General features: G+C 39.1%; 2 long non-coding RNA genes across 2 annotated transcripts in view; both read left to right on the top strand.

Moving 5' to 3' along the window:
- The first annotated feature begins 11239 nt into the window (after nt 1–11239).
- Nucleotides 11240–21237, top strand: part of LOC121394619 — a 29377-nt gene continuing 19379 nt past the window's right edge. Inside the window, exon 1 of the long non-coding RNA XR_005961834.1 lies at nt 11240–11612. This is a non-coding gene — a long non-coding RNA (uncharacterized LOC121394619). The remainder of the gene's footprint in view (nt 11613–21237) is intronic.
- Nucleotides 15316–18211, top strand: LOC121394620. Its single transcript, XR_005961835.1, has 3 exons — nt 15316–15418; nt 15749–15837; nt 18187–18211. It is a non-coding gene; the product is annotated as an uncharacterized LOC121394620 (long non-coding RNA).

Here is a 21237-nt window from a genome sequence, read left to right as displayed (position 1 = left end):
TTAGTTGTGCACAACATTATTTCAGTTAACGAGTTATTAATTAGTAGTGAAAAACATCATTCATTTATCAAAGTTATTTTATTAGCATTGCAAACATGATTCAGTTAACGAGTTATTAATTGGTAGTGGAAAACATCATTCAGTTAACGAGTTATTAATTAGTAGTGGAAAACATCATTCATTTATCAAGTTATTAATTAGCAGTGCAAACCATCATTCAGTTAACGAGTTATAAATTGGTAGTGGAAACATTCATTTAGTTTAACGAGTTATTAATTAGTAGTCGGAAAACATCATTCATTTATCAAGTTATTAATTAGCAGTGCAAACATCATTCAGTTAACGAGTTATTAATTGGTAGTGGAAAACATCATTTAGTTGACAAGTTATTGATTAGTAGTGGAAAAACCATTTATTTATCAAGTTATTAATTAGCAGTGCAAACATCATTCAGTTAACGAGTTATTAATTAGTTGTAGAAAACATCATTCTTTATCAAAGTTATGTATTAGCAGTGCAAACATGATTCAGTTAACGAGATATTAATTAGTTGTGCAAAACATTATTCAGTTAACGGGTTATTAATTAGTAGTGGAAAACATCATTCATTTATCAAGTTATTAATTAGCAGTGCAAACATCATTCAGTTAACGAGATATTTATTAGTTGTGCAAAACATCATTTAGTTAAAGAGTTATTAATTAGTAGTGGAAAACATCATTCATTTATCAAGTTATTAATTAGCAGTGCAAACATCATTCAGTTAACGAGTTATTAATTGGTAGTGGAAAACATCATTTAGTTGACAAGTTATTGATTAGTAGTGGAAAACATCATTCATCAAGTTATTAATTAGCAGTGCAAACATCATTCAGTTAACAAGTTATTAATTAGTTGTGCGAAACATCATTTAGTTAACGAGTTATTAATTAGTAGTGAAATGCATCATTCTTTATCGAGTTATTAATAAGCAGTGCAAACATCATTCAGTTAACGAGTTATTAATTAGTTGTAGAAAACATCATTCTTTTATCAAGTTATGTATTAGCAGTGCAAACATGATTCAGTTACGAGATATTAATTAGTTGTGCAAAACATTATCAGTTAACGAGTTATTAATTAGTAGTGGAAAACATCATTCATTTATCAAGTTATTAATTACAGTGCAAACATCATTCAGTTAATGAGTTATTAATTGGTAGTGGAAAACATCATTCAGTTAGCGAGTTAATTAGTAGTGCAACCATCATTCATTTAACGAGTTATTAATTAGTAGTAGACAATTAAGTTAACAAGTTATTAATTAGCAGTGTAAACATCATTCATTTATCAAGTTAATTAGCAGTGCAAAAATCATTCAGTTAACGAGTTATTAATTAGTTGTGGAAAACATCATTTAATTAATGAGTTTTTAATTAGTAGTGGAAAACATCATTCATTTATCAAGTTATTAATTAGCAGTGCAAACATCATTTAGTTAACGAGTTTTAATTAGTAGTGGAAAACATCATTCATTTATCAAGTTATTAGTTAGCAGTGCAAACCTCATTCAGTTAACGATTTATTAATTAGTTGTAGAAAACATCATTTTATCAAGTTATGTATTAGCAGTGCAAACATCTTTCAGTTAACCGAGTTATTAATTAGTAGTGGAAAACATCATTCATTTATCAAGTTAATTAATTAGCAGTGCAAACATCAGTTAACGAGTTATTAATTGGTAGTGGAAAACATCATTAAGTTAACGAGTTATTAATTAGTAGTGGAAAACATCATTCATTTATCAAGTTATTTAATTAGCAGTGGAAACATCATTCAGTTAACGATTATTAATAAGTTGTGGAATACATCATTCATTTATCAAGTTATTAATTAGCAGTGCAAACATCATTCAGTTAACGAGTTATTAATTAGTTGTGGAAACATCATTCATTTATCAAATTATTAATTAGCAGTGCAAACTTCATTCAGTTAACGAGTTATTAATTGTAGTGTAAATAATCATTTAGTTAACGAGTTTTTAATCAGTATTGGAAACATCATTCATTTATCAAGTTATTAATTAGCAGTGCAAACATCATTCAGTTAAGGTGTTATTAATTGGTAGTGAAAAACATCAGTCAGTTAACGAGTTATCAATTAGCAGTGGAAACATTCAGTTACCAATTCATTAATTAGTAGTCAAAACATTGATATGAGTCATTAGTGATCGAAACATCATTCATTTATCAAGTTATTAATTAGCAGTGTAAACATCATTCAGTTAACGAGTTATTAATTGGTAGTGGAAAACATCATTAGTTAACGAGTTATTAATTAGTAGTGGAAAACATCATTAATTTATCAAATTATTAATTAGCAGTGCAAAACATCATTCAGTTAACGAGTTATTAATTAGTTGTGTGAAACATCATTTAGTTAACGAGTTATTAATTAGTAGTGAAATGCATCATTCTTTATCGAGTTATTAATAAGCAGTGCAAACATCATTCAGTTAACGACTTATTAATTAGTTGTAGAAAACATCATTCTTTTATCAAGTTATGTATTAGCAGTGCAATCATGATTCAGTTAACGAGATATTAATTAGTTGTGCAAAACATTATTCAGTTAACGAGTTATTAATTACTAGTGGAAAACATCATTCATTTATCAAGTTATTAATTAGCAGTGCAAACATCATTCAGTTAACGAGTTATTAATTGCTAGTGGAAAAACATCATTAATTTATCAAGTTATTAATTAGCACTGCAAACATCAGTTAACAAGTTATTAATTAGTTGTGGAAAACATCATTTAGTTAACGAGTTTTTAATTAGTAGTGGAAAACATCATTCATTTATCAAGTTATTAATTAGCAGTGCAAACATCGTTCAGTTAAATAGTTATTAATTGGTAGTGAAAAACATCAGTCAGTTAACGAGTTATCAATTAGTAGTGGAAACATTCAGTTACCAATTCATTAATTAGTAGTCGAAACATTGATATGAGTTATTAGTGATCGAAACATCATTCAGTTAACGATTTATTAATTAGTACTGAAATGCATCATTCTTTATCGAGTTATTAATAAGCAGTGCAAACATCATTCAGTTAACGAGTTATTAATTAGTTTGTAGAAAACATCATTCTTTTATCAAGTTATGTATTAGCAGTGCAAACATGATTCAGTTAACGAGATATTAATTAGTTGTGCAAAACATTATTCAGTTAATGAGTTATTAATTAGTAGTGGAAAACATCATTCATTTATCAAGTTATTAATTAGTAGTGCAAACATCATTCAGTTAACGAGTTATTAATTGGTAGTGGAAAACATCATGTAGTTAACGAGTTAATTAGTAGTGCAACCATCATTCATTTAACGAGTTATTAATTAGTAGTAGACAATTAAGTTAACAAGTTAATAATTAGTTGTGGAAACATCTATCAGTTAACGAGTTATTAATTAATAGTGGAAAACATCATTCCGTAACCGAGTTATTACTTAGTAGTGGAAACATCATTCAGTTAATGAGACATTAATTAGTAGTGCAAACATCATTTAGTTAAAAAGTTTATAATTAGTAGTGGAAAAATCACACAGTTAACGAGTTGTTAATTAGTTGTGGAAAACATTCAGTTAACGAGTTATTAATTAATAGGGCAAACATCATTAAGTTAACAAGTTCTTATTAGTAGTGGAAACATTAAGTTAACGAGTTATTAATTAGTAGTGGAAACATCATTAAATTAACAAGTTCTTATATCTATTTAAAGATGTTGGAAAAATGTGTTAAAACAAATTAATAAATCTAATGTACAACACGGCATTTGCTGTGAATAAAACATAAAAGCTCGAGGCAACACTGATATTTCCATAATTCTGTTCATGACCCTCACATCCCCTGACTTCAAATTAAGATAGGTGCCTCTTCCATTGACTTATACAAAATATTAAACATGATGCATTGTTATCCTGCAGTCTTTCAAATACAAAACACTTCTTTGTGGTAGTAGAGGGAGATCACTAAGAAACACGGCAGTGCACATTTCCAAGTAACAATTGCTTGACAACTGATTTCAATTAAAAATGCCATAGCAGTCAATGGAGTGGACTTTAAGCAATTAGAGACCTGCCTCCTGAGCTAATAAATATTGAAGGTGCCTGAAAATGTCCCATGGGCCAGTGCCCAAACAATAAACGTTTGCATAACAAGGCTTTTGCTGCCAAAGAATAATTCATTTTCACCTTTTGGTCAAACTATCTACTAATGCACACAAAAACAATTTCACCTTTCATATTTACTCAACACAGACTTTTCATTTATTTACATTTACTTGGAAATGTATCCCTGGCCTCCCCACCTACTAAGTAAAGGCTGACATATTGCCTGAGTCCTTGTGAAATTAAATGAAGACAGGGTAGGACTGAGCTGGCGGGACATTGGGAAAAACTGGCCCTCATGGCCCAGACCCGCTCCCTGATCTGTCCGGCCCCCAAAGTGAAATATTGATATGCGGTGCCCATGTTTGAGTGCAGTTTGCTCATGAGCACTGTGCTGGCCCCAGAAGTTTGGAACCCGGGGTCCCCAATTATGTCTTATAAAGGTCCATATAAAAGACAGAGAGTTATTTTCAATGTATCCCATTAACACTTATACAGATTTGTCATGCAGTTAAATGTATTTCTGACTGCCCAGCATTATCTTCTGGTGTGCCTTTGGTGCCTCATTCACACACGGATTGTATACATTGTACTGTATGCAAGGTTCCAAATAATGGATGGCAGGGCTGTGTTTCATAAGAAGGTAAACAACTCAAAAGAAACCAACTGGTGTGTCTATCCTCACACCATCTATTGTATTTAAATGATCTCCACAAAAAGATAAACCACAATATTGGTGAAATGCATTCTTTAAGAGGTGGTTCACCTTCAAACAACTAGTTGTTTTCAGATAGATCACCAGATAAAACTACTTTTTTTCAATGACTTTCCATTTTCTATGTGTAATAATAAGCAAAAATGCCTGTTTGCGCCTATGTCCACAACGCATCAAGTTTCAGTGACCACCACAAGAACATAAAGAAATATCGAAACCTCAAAAAGACACCCTCTGCATTTAGACGCATTTTTTTTTTTTTAGCGACCATAACTCTACATACATATTTAAAAGCAATACAATGGACAAAAAATAAGAAAACATGAAATACAATAAACTATTAGCAAAAACATACCCATGAAAACAGAAATTGCAAGAGATAAATCCGATACAATAATGACAATATTGTACATTTTTGGTCATGTGCAAAAAAAGATATGGATGTAGACCAAGCGCAACACTATTTCAAGTCACACGTGAAAAAAATTATCAGCGGGTCCCTCTAAGTTTAATAATAAGCAACAATGCCTATTTGCACCTAGGTCAATACGCATCAAGTTTCAGTGACCACCACAAGAACTTAAGGAATTACAGAAACCTCAAAAAGACACCCTCTGCATTTAAACGCATTCTTAGTGACCAGAATTCTACATACATATTTGAAAGAAATAAACTGGACAAAAAATAAGAAAACATGAAATACAATGAACTATTAGCAAAAACATACCCAAGAAACAGAAATTCCAAGAGATAAATCCAATACAATAACGACAATATTGAACATTTTTGGTCATGTGCAAAAAAAGATGTGCATGTAGACCAAGCGCAACACTATTTCAAGTCATAAGTGAAAAAAACTTGTCAGCAGGTCCCTTCGTATTGCTCCATGATGATCCTAGAGCAAACGAAAGGGCCAGGGAGCAACCTGTGTGCCAAGCAAATGCCCCAGACACACATGTTGCCCCCACTGACGCCACCTCTCTCCGCCTCTGAATGTAGGGTTGCCACCTTTCTTCCATGGGGAACCTGGCAGGGGGCGGGCCGGTGAAGTCGGGGTGTGGGACGGATGATGTTGGGGGCAAACGCCGGATAACGTCGAGGGCAGGGAGGTGATGTTGGGGGGCGGGCCAGATGACGTCAAGGGTGGGCCGGTGACGTGTCGATCAGTGATTGCCTGATCACCATGTCATTCACTTCAATGTCCTGTCTGGATTTGGAAATCCGGAAAGGCACTTTTCACCCGGGAAGCCCGTCCAAGAACTGGGCTGTGCGGGTGAAATCCAGAAAGGTGGAAACCCTACCAGTATGTGTTATAATAAGCAAAAATGCCTGTTTGCTCCTAGGTCCACATGCATCAAGTTTCAATGACCACCACAAGAACATAAAGAAATACAGAAACCTCAAAAAGACACCCTCTGCATTTAGACACATTCTTAGCGACCATAACTCTGCATACATATCTGAAAGCAATAAACTGGACAAAAAATAAGAAAACATGAAATACAATAAACTTTTAGCAAAGGCATACCCATGAAACAGAAATTGCAAGAGATAAATCCAATACAATAACGACAATATACTACATTTTTGGTCATGTGCAAAAAAAGATGTGGATGTAGACCAAGCGCAACATTATTTCAAGTCAGACAAAAAATAAGAAAACATGAAATGCAATAAACTTTTAGCAAAAGCATACCCATGTCAGAAATATCAAGAGATAAATCCAATACAATAATGACAATATTGAACATTTTTGTGCAAAAACTAAGAGGATGTAGACCAATCACAGCACTAATTCAAGTCACAAGTGAAAAAAATTGTCAGCGGGTCCTTTTGCATTGCTCCATGAAGATCTTAGAGCAAAGAAAGGACCAGGGAGCAACCTGTGTGCCAAGCAAATGCTTTTGATAGTAAACGTTGCTGACCCCTGAACTAGACCAAAGACATAAACACTAATTCATATTGCCATATTTTCAGCACAGACGCAGCCCTATTAGAAAATTGTATCACAGTGATGTATCTGTTTCCACGCTGTTCAGCACCAAATGGGAGGATGCTTTTGAATTTTAAAGATAGCTGCTACATTCTGTAGAATATCAGCATAATCCAGTTCTTTTAGGGTCACTCTCCTCCAATGCCACCCCTACCTGCCCATGCATGGTCTTGACTAATGCTATACAAGCTATACACATCATAGGCTGCAATGCTACAAACCATTAAAAATACTACAAACTTTTAAAACATCTCAAAACAAAGATATAAACACTGCAGATCAACTGTATTACATCAACAGAGATGTAGAACTGCAAGATCAAACAGGGTGCAGCTGCAGCATCTACACAGTTCTGCACTATTGTCCCCTCCAAGGGTCTAAATTGACTCGTAAACAATCCATAAAGGCTGACAAATTTAGGCTCAGTTACTACACCTCTATGCTGTAATGCTCCATAAGTAGAGAATATATACATACCAACAGCCTACACATAAAAAAAAACACTAAAAACAACTACATCATAAACTGAACACCTATCATAAACTTGCTACCACCACTACAAAAAAACTTTACTGAGCAAGAATGATTTTGCATAAATCCTGGGGGTGGGGGGTATGCATAGCCGTTGTGCCATACATAAACATGCCCCTCAAATATTCTAATATTAAACAAAATAAAGTGTACAATATATAAAAATATATGCATTGGCATTACTCCCACAGCTAAACAGAAATAAAATCACATTGCAATATATTTGACATTTAAATTCTCTCTCAAAAAAGCAGTATCACCATTTATCGTAAGCACTCACACTTTACCAGATTTGTATATACATCTCTAGCAATATAGAGATAAATAGAGAAAAAGATAATAAAGCATTAAATGCACTAAAATAAAGTTTGCCATACATCACTAGTTCTGTGTTCACACATATACAATTTTTAGGATATTAAATATTAAGATTTTAAATCTATTTACTCTTCAATAAATACATAATGTGTTGTTTTTTGATTTAGAGGCAAATAGAAAAGGAACTTCCCTGCTCTCCATTTACCTATGCAGCATTATCAAATAATCTCTGTTTTAAACATTTAATAAATATGCACATGAAAATGCCAGCAAGTGAATAAAGAGTGAATCCGTGGGATTCCATCGTTGGGGCACAGAGCGCATTACGTTTTTTTGAAATTTGGCTTTTTGTCGCCTCTGGTAACTTGCGGGGCAATGCGGTCTAAGACAAGGCTTTCTCCTTGCCTCATGGCAGGCACCCACTGGAAATGACAGGCACCTAAATGCCCGTACAGCACTAAGGCCTTTGGTATTTGCTCTCAGGGCAGAACACTGGCAGACAGAATGCTCCTCTCTACCTGTCACTGCGCCTAATACTAATGACAAGCCTGTAATTGAACACAGATGAGATGGAACAGTGACAGGAGCACCCCAACCAAAACACTAGCTTGAAAGCTTGAGCACTGAGATCTGTCTGTCACTGTTCTGTATGCGTTCACTACAGACCTAGTTGATGATTAGTATAAGGAGCAGTAAGGAGTAGTCACAAGTGGAGAAGGGGCACTGTCCTCTGCCTCAGCTGCAAACAAAATGTGCTGTGTGCCAGGGGCCTAGTGTGTAAGTACCTAAAATAACAATTTCTGAGTGAGCTGCCACTGCTGCTTTGGGGCCAGATAACATTTTTAATAATTCTGACTTACCTTGCCATGTATTTTTGTCTGAGGCGTTATCCTTTTCCTCTGGAATGAACGAGCCTTTACTAGCAGCAGTAGCTGTAGGGGTAAAAAAAATAAATTAACACAAAATTTTTTTTTTTTTCAATATAAAAAGAGTAAACTGCATCAGAGCACATTCTAGTAGCAACCAATCAAAATCTTCCTTATAGTAGACGGATCAGAACTATTTCCTTATTGTTATTATATATATATATATATATATATATATATATATATATATATAGATATAGATATATATATTCAGAGGACATACCATGTGACAGATTAGGGCATTTCTATTTCTAAAGCCCATCTTCAACACACAACCACTGCTTTTATAATAACCCTGACATTTCTCATATATATCATGCAGCACCTTATGCATCTATGGCAATCCCTATAAACTAGCTACAGTAATAGTGATATTCATAACTATGTAAATATAATGCCAACACTCCTACATATATACGCACAGATATTATTTCCCAACCATGCACAGAAGGTGGTCCATGCTACTTGTTGCTCAACCCAGAATTTAAGCACGCTGGGGAACACGCTGCAAACCAGCAAACCTGATTTCTCCTGCCAACGGAAATAATTGTCATCACTATCTGCTGGGCAGCTCAGCCCAGAAATTAGGCATAATTTAGTTAAACAAAAAGTTAACCTTGATTGTTATGTGTATTTTGTCAACCCTTGCTGCTATAACTATAAAAAGATACTATCTCACCTTCCTGCCATTATTGGGAATTTTATTGGAATTAAAATAATAAATAATAAAAATTAATCATTACAGAAAAAAATCAAACAAAACTGATAGCATCAATTAACAAAGCACCAAATCCTTATATTAACCCATCCTACTGATTTCTCCTGCCAACGGAAATAACTGTCATCACTATATGCTGGGCTACTAGCTACAATAATAGTGATATTAATAATATGTAAATATAATGCCAACACCCCTACACATACTCACAGATATTATTTCCCAACAAGACATAGAAGATAGACACATGCTACTTGTTGCTCAACCCAGAATTTAGCCACGCTGGGGAACATGCTGCAAACCTGATTTCTCCTGCCAATTGAAATAACTGTTATCACTGCTGGGCAGGTCAGCCCAGAAATTAGGCATAATTTAGCAAAACAAAAAGTTAACCTTGATGGTTATGTGTATTTTGTCAACCCTTGCTGCTATAACTATAAAAAGATTCTATCTCACCTTCCTGCCATTCTAAGTACTCAGACTGCTGCTCCCGACCTTGCTTACTTTTCTTTCTCACTCTCAATTTTCAGTTTCCCCACTGGGCTCCTTTTCCTTTCCCCTTTCCCTTTTCTCCATACCCACCACCTTTCAGTCGTCCCCTCCGCTGCCTTCATTCCTGCCATTATTGGGGTATGTGCTGCTGTCTGCTGCCCACTAGTCAGACCACACAACCAGCAATCCATCTTCAACTAACTGTCATCACTGTCTGCTGAACAGATTACCCCAGAAGTTAGGCACAATTCTGTTAATCAAAAATATAACCTTGATGATCATATTTTCTCAACCCTTGCTGCAATATACAGGTAACTATAAAAAGATAATATCTCACCTTCCTGCCATTATTGGGGTACATGCTACAGGATACTAGCGAGACCACACAACCAGCAGTCCATCCTCCTGATTCCTCCTTCCAACTGAACTAACTGTCATTGCTGTGGGCGTGGCTTCAGAAAGGAGGACTTCCTCCTTCCAACTGACCTAACTGTCATTCCTGGGGGTGTGGCTTCAGAAGGCTGTGTGCATTGGCTGGTACAGCACGTGGCCAGAGAAAGTTGTACTGAATAAAAAGGGCACCCCATATTAACCCTTGGTTCCCATGCCCATTTGCAGCTATACCAGTGAATCATATTCACACATGACTAGAAACCACTTGCCTGACATATTGAGCCCATCCCTGACACACACCCCTCAACTAAACGTCTGTACAAAGCAGGGAGAGCAATAGCAATATGTAAGGATATCATCACATGTACAAATGTAACACAGCTGTACTGTACCCTGGTCCCTGAAACACAAAACTGCCTTCAAAATTGTTCATCTATTTTCCCATCAGCATACCTGGCTCGGCAAGTTTGTCAAACAAGTTCTATGTCAGCTGCTGGCTCCGCGGGCCAATAGAAAACAGGGGGTGTGGCTTTGCATAACGCAGCGCCGCCCCCTTTCACTGGTTTTCAAGCCGCTGTCCCTAAGTTACTCCTTCACTAAGCAGCACTTGTTAACTACAACTCCCAGCTGCCTCAGCAATTCATTTGCTGTTTTACGTACTCCCCTTGGCAAGAACTAGAAAGTCCTGAGAACTCCACCCCCATGTCTCCCATGTGTCACGTGTATAAGGCAGTACAGTCAGTGTCTCTGTGGGGACAGCTTCCAGTAACACTCATTTCACCTGCAAAACATCTGCCTCCCTAAGGTTAGCTCTCCCCAATGTTAACATTCAATTATTCACACTGATTATTCCCTCGCTCCCTGTGTCATCCCTTATTTCTACTCTCTGCCCTGCGGCACCGCCCCTAACTCCGCCCACCTCTATCATCCCTCCCCATATGCTTCATGCACCCTCCTCTCCCTCCTTCTAAGTTACTTGTATGTCCTGGGGACAGTTGTCTTTAATCCTACCTGAGGTATAGACATCTGCAGGCTCCTCCATGTCATTTCTCCTGCACGATATGTTTTCCCCTTCATAAGCCGTTTTTGCTTTCCCTGTTGACAGAAAGTCCCGCCCCACCATGGCTACAGCCAATCAGAATCGATAGAGGGCAGTCCGTTTTGATTGGCTCGTCTGCAACAGCAATAATGGAATACTGCTTGCTCATTGGATTACATAAATGTTCCCACCCTCTGCTGGAAGGCGATTGGCTGAGAGCTGCTAGGGCGGGGAATCTGAGTCATATAGTTTAGATGCCAATGAGGGCAGGAATACTGGATGCTGCAAGTAAGTTGAAGGAAGCCTGACACCTGACTTAGATGTAGAGATCATGGAGGGGGTAAGATCCAATGGAATAGGGCAGATACATGACTAAATGCTAACGTTGGGGAGGTGGGAATTGTGACAGAGGGAGAGAGCCTGTAGCACATACGTTTTTCCTGAGTTCATCCTAAAATGGACTGTATTGACAGACGAGCTGCGCCAGTTTCTGTGTTTTGCTGCTGTCCTTGGCATGATGTTTGTTTCCAAATTGGGATATTGTAAAAATGGCAAGTTCTGTGGAATTTCTAGTGTTCTTTGCTTTCCTATTCGGCGAGTCATGCAGTCGTTTTAACCCTTTCACTACCAGAGGATTTGGGAAGTTTTTTTTGTACTTTTGTGTAATTACAAATTTATAGCAATCTATTCTTAATGTCTAAAAAATGGGAAAGTCAAAATATTTGACTTAATATAACCACCTATCAGAAACCATTTATTTTATACATGAAAATACAATTGTATACAATCTGTCCCATGACTCCCAAATGCTTCAATAAAAAAGATGTTGTTTTGTGGAAAGTTCTGACTTGAATGTCAAAAGCAACAGCAGTACTTTACTAAAGGCCAAGAGCGCTGCTCCAGAAATCTGCAGACTTCAGAAATATAAAACTAACAGTAGGTTACCCTTAGGAAACTGGACATTTTTGGAAAAAAAATATGACTAATCTAAAATGGGTAAATATGTCTTTCTACTCCTAAATTACCAAGTTTCAATGCTTTCCTAAAATTATCAGCTTTTATAAAAAAGAATTGGAAACCTTGAAAATATCCTCAAAGCTTCCAATTCAGAGGATCTTATCTCCTACAGGTCAACAATTAATGCATAGGCTTACCTAGGCTATAGGGGCCCGTGGGGCTTTTTAAGTTATTGTTTTCTTTAAAAAATATATATATTTTTGCTGTGCTGGCTGGATCGGAGAAGATTAAGCAAAACAGCAAGGCACATAAGTGCAGCTTTATAGAGACTCACACAAAGTACAGGCACTGACATGCTTTGCCTAATCTTCTCCCAGCTAGCCAGAAAGCAGGTACTGGCCGTGCACAAGGGCAGCATGGCACCCGACCAGGCCCAGTAGCAGCTGCAAGCCTGCAGCACAGTTTAATATTTTTATAAAGCCGTACACATGGGGGGCAGCACGGCACTGCTGTAGGCCTGCTGCTGCAACACAGTAAACTATTTTTTAAAGAAAATAAAAATAATTGGAAAAAAATTCAGGCCTGGAAGCAAGTACCAGATGTACACAGGGGGGCAGTATAGCACTTGGCTAGACCCAGGCCCAGGGCAAAGTGCAGAAAAAAATACAAGATACTATAAAGCAAAGAAAAAACAAATAATAATTGAAAGCCAATGCTAGATGGGCCCATGCCCCTTATGTCTGCAGATACACTGTGCACCTGTGACCCTGGCTCAGCATTACAGATAAGGGCCCTGTGGAAACTGTAACCTAAGGGCCTCACATCTCATTAATCAGCCAGTGTGCATATTACATATATAAGTAAAAGTAAAAAAAAAAAAAGCAAGGCAACAAGTACTTTTTTGCGCGCGCGCGCATGTTGTACACTTGCTAAAGTTGTGTGAGTGCATATATAACTCTGTATACATGTGTGTGTGAGAGTTTATATGTGCCAAAGTGTGAATAAGTCTATAAATTAGAAAAAAGCTTGCATGAATGTGTGTTGTGTGTAAAATAGGTCTGCTGGAGGGAGACCTGTAGAAGGCTTGTAGAGTGTATCCAGTAGGAAATTATGGGGGGGGCTTCTAGAAAAAGGCAAAACAGCAGACATGTAATTGTCGTAAGTCTGCTGTTTAGAACCAATCCTCAGAAGATCAGGTCTAAGGATAAATTGCACGTGCACCTGGAGTTGTTCCCAGAGCCCTCTGCCAAGGTAGAGAATGCCAAGCACCGTCAGCACCAACCCCACCTGCGGCCAAACTTGTCAAATTTACCCCTCTCCACACCTTCCCAACTTGTAAAAACTTTCCTTCTGACTTTGCACAACTCGAGTTCCACCTGCACCCCCCTTCCCTGCAGACCGAACTTGTAACTGCCTCTGCACAACAAGTTCCCCCAGCACGTCACTCGCACCCCCAAACTTGTTGCATTAGCCAATTTGCCTCTGCACATTAATATCTTTATGTATTTAGATATAGAATTTGTGTGAAATATATTATTCTTTATTAAAGTAGGGTTGGATCTGTCCATTGGGTGTCTAGAGTGTGTATATTCTGGGACTTAGTTTGTATTAAAGAAGTGACTCATTCTAAGCCACTTTTCAATTGCCCTTTTTTTCTTTTTTATAGTTTTTGAATTATTTGCTTTCTTCTTCTGAATCTTTCCAGCTTTCAAATGGGGGTCACGAGGGCCAGAACTAGGTGTAGGCAGAAGAGGCACCTACCTAGAGCACATAAATACGGGGGAGCTGAGCAGGTACCTGTTAATGGGTCTTTGCCTACCACCAGTCACTCCCCTCTGTCCCTCTGCCTCCCCTCTGATGCACTTCCTCTGTCCTCCCCTCTGCCGCTTTCCCTTCGTTCACTCTACTCTCCTTATCCTCTGTCTATTTACCCCAGTTTACGGCACGTGGACGTTTACACGTGCCCACTGGTGAGGAGGGTGGTGGCCGCTTGGTTGCCTAGGGCTGCTGGACGGATTGGTCTGGCCCTGGGGGTCACGGATCACATATAAAATCAAATGCAAAATGTACAGTTATTGCTACTTTGTATTGCTGATCTTTCTAATTAGTCCCTCTCCTACCCATATTCCAGTCTTTGTAGATTAATTATTGCTAGGATAATTTGGACCCTAGCAACCAGATTGCTGAAACTGCAAACTGGAGAGCTGCTGAGTAAAAGCTAAATAACTAACAACACAAATAATAAATGGTTTTTAATTATTTGCAAATTGTCTCAGAATATCACTTACTGTGTAAAGTAAATGAACAACCGCTTTTACCTCTAGGAAATTTGCTCATGCTTACCAACCCCTTCGATGTTGCTCCCAGCAGGGGCGTAACTACCGGGGGCGCAGGGGGTGCAACTGGGCCAGGGCCCGCACCCCGCAGGGCCCCCCGGCAGATTGTGTGCGCCCGCACCAGGGCCCGCCCCCACCTACTTCCGTTACTGGCTCCCAGTAACCTCAAAGTAGGTGCTTATTACTGAATTCCATACTTGGAGGCAAGTTTTGGTTGTATAAAAACCAGATGTACTGCCAAAAAGAGCTTCCTGTAGTCTGCCAGTCCACATAGGGGCCACCAAATAGCCAATCACAGCCTTTATTTGGCATCCCCAGGGACTATTTTCATGTTTGTGTTGCTCCCCAACTCTTTTTATATTTAAATGTAAAAAAGGTTGGGGACCGCTGCTATAGGCAGTCACTATTTATCTGGTTGGTGTGGGCTGTTTGGGCCTCTGTGTACTTGAAATGACAGGTCTTTTTATAAATCCCACTCCAGGCCCTCCACAGCTACAGGGGTCATGACTGAAGAAGAAAAAAAGTATTGGTTCCTACACATGCATAGACTGTCCTGGACATAAGGGAATTCATACAGTTTTGTTTTTAGACATATATATATACGCATTTACTCTGTACAACCAATATGGAATGCAGGTGGTACAACTATCGGGATCCTAAAAAATTGATTTATAGTTTGGTTTATCAGAGGGGGGGGGCCCAGGTTTATACTGGGCAGTAGCTGGAAATGTGTGTTCAAAATTGTGATCCCACATGCATTATCCTGAACCAGGATACACACATGTACAACCACAGGCACGCGCACGCACAAGAGCACATTGCCGGCAAGAGAGGACAAGGGTCATGACTAGGGGTAAGTGATTGTAGAGGTAAGTGCCTAGTGTCCCCCACCACTGTGCCCTAGGCAAATGCCTCCTCTGCCTACCCCTACTTCCGGCCCTAAATATGGGCAACGTGTAGTTTATGTAATGCAGTTTTTGTACTTTATTACACTTTAGTCACCCACGTCCCATTCTAATACCCACACTGTGCATTAAAATTATACGGGGACATATGCACAGCAATGCTATACCCAGACCAAAATCTCTGATACTATAGTATATGAACATCATTTTACAATTTGTGCTATCGGAAAGTAATATTCCATAAGCAAACACAAATTGACTGCTTTTTGCAATTGCAGGTATTTTCTGGATAACATGGGAAGATCTACGAGTGAGATCTACTTGAGTGGAAACCAAAGTCTTTTGAAGAATCCACCTGCATACACAGGTATGTAACAGATATAGTAATATTCATTATACAGAAATTAAAATTGAGAGAATTCAAGCTAGACAAAATAAATATACTCTGGGCCTGTGGAACACTGGGAAAAACCCCAGTAGGCCCCACATGCCCAGTACCTGCTCTTGGACCCGAATCTCACTCCCCAGACTTTCAAGTGGGAAAGTTAAGGAGTAGGTAGAAAATGATGAAGGGGACAGGGGGATGGGGAAGGTGGACTAGGGCCCTTGAAAGCACAACCCTGGTGAGCCCTGGACATCCCAGAATATCCTATATACAAAGTACTTTGTGTGTATCCAGAGATACAGTATTCTCATAACAGTAAAATAAACACATAAAGCAGGAATGTACTAAATGCAATCTAAATGTAGTCATTTTTTTGTGTGAGGGAATAGCGTGGTTGTTAACATGTTATTTAATACTGTAAGTGTAATCAGGCTGGAACTGTCAATGCACTGGAAGGTTTGATCTGCCTGGTTAGTGCATTTATACTACTAGTTAATATTTTCATTTGGTGTCGGACACATGCCACCTGCTGTGGTATATCCAGGCCCGGACTGGTAATCTGTCCTATCAGTGGGCCGATGCCTTATTAGATGCGGGCATCATGCGGCGCTGCACTTGTAAGCCGGGCCCCAAACGGAGAGGTGTCCTCCCCAGCTCTTTTCTGGATACAAAGACAGTGCCTTATTCCCTCCCCTTTATGACATGTGCAATGGAGTGTTTGGATCGGGCTTTCCCTATCATATCGGAGTCTCTACCTGCAGCGCTACATCATAGTCTTAAGAAGCAGGGTACGCGCCTCCTTTCTATTCGGGTGCGAGCAGTTGCTGTATTGTGGCAGTACACTGTGCACGCTGCTCTGATATCATGTGCCCCTCTTCCTCCTGCACAGACTGAAGCAAGCCCGGTTGCTAGGCTTGATTCTCCCTCTCCTGTCATAACTCATCTCTGCCTCCAGTAACTTGTATGTTGCTTTAAAGCTGCTAACAAAATCCACAAGAGTTCTGCAGTAGTTAGGAATGTGCCTGGTTATGTACTGTAAGGTCAATAGGAAGCCCAGCTGCTTTCACGTGCAGGGGAACTTTCTACTCACGATCTCTGGCTCTGAACTGCAGCAGTAGGAATTGTACTCCTAACAGTTCAAATCCAAGCACATTCTACAATAGTGGGAGCTGCCTGAAGATCCAAGTAAGTGGGGGCGAAATTAAGTACAACAGCAACTCTTTTTGCAAGTTGCAACTATGATCAGAACAGTGGACAAAACACATAATGAACAGGTTGAAACAAGCTTAATTCAGTCAATCAAAATATCCTAAGACGTTTGTAAGGGGCTTGTAGTACATTTCAGTGTAGTAGCTTGAGGACTTCTTGACCATCCTAGTTCTGACCATCAGAACTAGAATGAACCGGAACAACCAAAGAGTCATGGCAGGAATAGCTAAAAAAAAAAAATCTGCATGTGCACACTGGATACTGCCTTCTCTGTTGGCCTCACGTGAACCTGCTCTTCATAATCGAAGAGATAAGGACAGCTCCGAGAGAAAAGGAGGAGAGTTCCTCTTATTATTCAGAAACCACATTAAACTGAATGCAGGGACTAATGTATATTGTTCTGGGCCAGTGTATAGGGTATTTTTGAGTTAGAAAAAAAGGTTTACTTATTCTTGAAGCATGCTAAGAGTTTGACAGCTCCAGGGTTACCTGTCCCTGAGGAAGCCGTGCATTATGAAAGGGAAGGGCGCTGCAGAAGGGAGGTAGTTAGGGCTGCTGTAATAAACAGGCAAAAGGGGCATTTGCTTAGGGCCCACTAAATCAAGCGACCGCTGTGTTTCCAGGCATAAACTGTAAACTTCCATGAAATACAGTGGTGTGAAAAACTATTTGCCCCCTTCCTGATTTCTTATTCTTTTGCATGTTTTGTCACACAAAAGTTTCTGATCATCAAACACATCGTAAATAGCAAAGGGATAACACCAAGTAAAGACTACATGGAAATGCATGTGTGTGGTAAAGCTGAGGTTTGTTCTATGATTTGTGTGTGTGATATTAGGAGAAGAGGTAAGTGTGATCCTCCATGAAACTTTTGTGTGAGAGGAGGATGAGAGAGTTCTTTATATGCGTTGGGTGAATGCTGCATTAGGCTTCAGCCTAATAACTGCAATCAAGCGTGCGATAACTTGCAACGAGTCTTTACAGCACTGAGTGCCCACTCATCTTTGCAGATTGGTGAACAGCGATAGGTCTAGCTAGAAGCCGCGCTTGCAGCCACAAACCTCAAAGGATTCAGGTCAGGACTGACTAGCCCACTCCCAAGTTGGCTCATTGTGTCTTCAGCCATTCAGAGGTGGATTTGCTGGTGTGTTGGGTCAGTCCGCTGCAGCACGCCAAGATCGCTTGCGCGGTGAGGGAGATGTTGACGAACAGATGGCCGGGACATTCTCCTGGGCAGATTTTAACAGGAGGGGAGAGCTGAGGGTTTCCATCTATCACAGCAAGCTCTCCAGGTCCTGACAGCAGGCAAAACAACCCCAGACCATCACACTACCCCACCATGATTTTACTGTTGGGTATGATGTTCTTTTTCTTGAAATGCTGTGACCTACGCCAGAGAACAGGACGCGCCTCTCAAAAGTCAACTTTTGTCCGTCGCGCCACAAGGCCTCTCTCTAGTCTTGGCAATCATTGAGATGTTTTTTAGCAAAATTGAGACGAGCCTTAATGCTTTCTTCTGCTTAAAAGTGGTTTGCGCCTTGGAAATCTGCCACTGCAGGCCCGTTTTTTGCCCAGTCTCTTTCTTATGGTGTGGAGTCGTGAACACTCTCTCTTGTGAGGTGGTGAGGCAAGTAAGAGGCCGGTGCAGTTCGTTTAGATTGTTGTCCTGGGGTCTTTTGTGGACCTCGTCAGGATGAGTTGGTGTCTCTGCGCTCCTTGGTGGTAATTTTTTGGTGGTGTCGGCCGGCCACTTCCTGGGAAGGTTTCACCACTGATTCCATGTTTTTGCCATTGAGGAGATAATGGCTCTCAACGTGCGCTCGCCTGGAATGTCCCAAAGCTTTAGGAAGATCGGCGTTTTTAAACCTTATGAAAGTTGAACTCAGGGTGATAAAAACCACAGTTACATTATTTTTTAACGTAAGGGGGGCAATCACTTTTCTAACACCAGCCCATGTAGATAGTTTTTGGAGTTTTTTTTTCTGCCCTTTAATAACGGTGTAAACCTTCAGTTTAAGAAACTGCATTTGTGTTTTCAATTTATTGTTATCTTTGACTAATAGTTAGACAGTTTTTGATGAGCAGAGTAACATTTATGTGTGACAATAACATGCAAAAGAATTAAGAAAAATCAGGAAGCGGGCAAATAACTGTGAAATGTGAAAAATGTGATGTGTGTTAGTTTTATACATGTTGCTAGAGGGTCGTGATTGCACATTATAAAATAGGAATGGTTCCTGGTATCATTTTGGAATTATGCCACTTGGATTGTTCAAAATTCTAATATGAATTTCTGGGTATTTTACATAGTGAATTGCTTCCATATGTGTGATAATGCTTATTTTATTGGTTTTTTCTTTTTAGTGTATTCTCATAACTTTTCTTTGTTTTAGCCATTCTGTTTTTTTTTCCTTTGGCCCTTCTGACCCCCTCCCTTTGCCCTCCGCATGGGCTCCCCGTTTAATTATGTCAATCTGCCACATGGGGTTTGAATATCGTTGGTGTCCTAGCTATCTACATAAAGCCAGGACTCTACTGAGTTGTATGGAGTCCCAACAGGCAATTAGGCTAAGTTCCATAATGTCATGGTATATTGTCATGTTGTCTTTCAGAACTCGATTAATGATGAATGATCAAAGTGTCTTCAGGCCACTTTGTTTAATTTGGTTTTTCTTTAATCTAATTTGACTTTTCCAGTATACTCCACATATGTGTATTCTAACTTCAAAAAAAATAAAAAGTGTATAATTTAATATTGGGCATTGCCAGTTGCGACTAATATAACATGGAGGAGGCTACCAAAGTGTTCACCGGGGGGGGGGGGGCTTCAAAATTCCTTGCACGGGGGGGGTGGCAAACTCTAGATACACCACTGAAGGTGTCATTTAGTAGTGTATAGCGAAGCCATTACGCTTCCATAACACATAAAACAGTATAATCATATGTACTCCCCTTATTAAATTGTATAAGAATTAGTGGTCACCCGGAGTTAATCCGCCCTCATTCTTTTATTATGGTCACATACTCCCGGACATATCTAGAAACGGAGGAGGATACATATCCACTATATATATATATTGTATATATACATTTGAAATATGCGTGTGATGTTCATGTGGTGTTGTAACGTAAAAGACCAGCATCGCATTTATTGTGTGTCGGGCTGCTTATTTGTACTTCCCAGTCCGGCCCTGCGTATATATGCATTTTTGGCAATTCAAACTATCAGTAGATCCTTGGCGTAAAATATTAAGAGTGTTCCAATTTGTATGTAAGAAATTTATGTGGGATATAATGTGGCAAATTGGCGAATATTTTAGGTGATCTGCAGTAAATTGTCATAAAGAAACCACTGCCTTTAGGTTAGCTTTTTGAGTTCTTCGGAGATGGGTGTAATTTACAAAAAATTTATGGTTTTGCGGGGGTGCTTTTACTGTAGTTTGGAGCTTTCTGGATAACGGTCCCATACTTGTAAAGAGGGCTATTACCCAGCGTTCTATGAGGTTGCTGTTATTCGGTGTCACTTGGGAACTGGCTAAATGACAATGCCAGTTAATGTATTTCTTGTGTAGGTGAAGACAGCATTACAGCCATATGCAGACAGATACAATAAATTCATGACTGCATTAGATTATTTCCTTTAAGCACAATTTCCTTGGTTGAAAATATGAGAGGGACAGGCAGGCGAGGAATGTCTCTGAGGAGCACCCGTCCTCCAGGGGGCACTCGCATCCAAGTGGTTGGTGCCATGGACCCACGTGGGACAACCATTGAGGGGCTCGTTTTTATAGGTCAATGGGGAATGGTTCTGTGGTTGTTTTAATCAGGTAGGGTTGTTTTCTCCTATGAGTGTTAAACAAGCTTCACGTGGCAAGTGTTATTAGCATTTGTGCTCGACCCATCCTATAAGCAGCGCAACTAGTGGAGTATATTGGGTCGCGTGCGTATTTGGCTGGGAGTTACCCTTTACTTGAAAATAATATTAACTTTGGCGCTCAATTACAGAAAGGTCAGACTTGGTGTAATTACTCACAAGTCAGCTGCAGTTTGCAGCGCCAAATGTTTCCCAGTTAGTGGTCCCGAGTATATCTCCGTCGCTAGGTCATCCGGAAGTATGAAGTTTGTATCGAAAGTCAAAGCGTTTAGGGTAATCATACACTGGGGCATGAAATG

Source organism: Xenopus laevis, chromosome 6L, assembly GCF_017654675.1.
Source record: "Xenopus laevis strain J_2021 chromosome 6L, Xenopus_laevis_v10.1, whole genome shotgun sequence".
NCBI classification, from domain to species: Eukaryota; Metazoa; Chordata; class Amphibia; order Anura; family Pipidae; genus Xenopus; species Xenopus laevis.
Note: the sequence above shows the minus strand (reverse complement) of the source record. Positions and strands in the feature narration are given on the sequence as shown.